The 223-nt window shown below is 66.8% G+C and overlaps 1 protein-coding gene across 1 annotated transcript in view; it reads left to right on the top strand.

The window, feature by feature from the left end:
- The window catches only part of cacna2d3a (calcium channel, voltage-dependent, alpha 2/delta subunit 3a), a 226,562-nt gene that overhangs the window by 139,788 nt on the left and 86,551 nt on the right, over positions 1 to 223 (top strand). The gene's annotated exons all lie outside the window — the stretch shown is intronic.

Here is a 223-nt window from a genome sequence, read left to right as displayed (position 1 = left end):
AGCCTTGTGAGCGGACACCGCCGCTTCTGGAGCCTTGTGGGCGGGCACCGCCGCTTCGAGAACATCATGAGCGGCCACCGCCGCTTCGGGGGAACTGAGAGCGGCCACTGCCGCTTCCGGAGCCTTGTGAGCGGGCACCTCCGCTTTGAGAACATCATGAGCGGCCACCGCCGCTTCCGGAGCTTCGTGAGTGAACACCGCCGCCTCGGGGAAACTGCTAGCG

The sequence above is a fragment of the Sinocyclocheilus rhinocerous genome, unplaced genomic scaffold (assembly GCF_001515625.1).
Source record: "Sinocyclocheilus rhinocerous isolate Xijiao unplaced genomic scaffold, SAMN03320098_v1.1 scaffold1023, whole genome shotgun sequence".
NCBI lineage: Eukaryota > Metazoa > Chordata > Actinopteri > Cypriniformes > Cyprinidae > Sinocyclocheilus > Sinocyclocheilus rhinocerous.
Note: the sequence above shows the minus strand (reverse complement) of the source record. Positions and strands in the feature narration are given on the sequence as shown.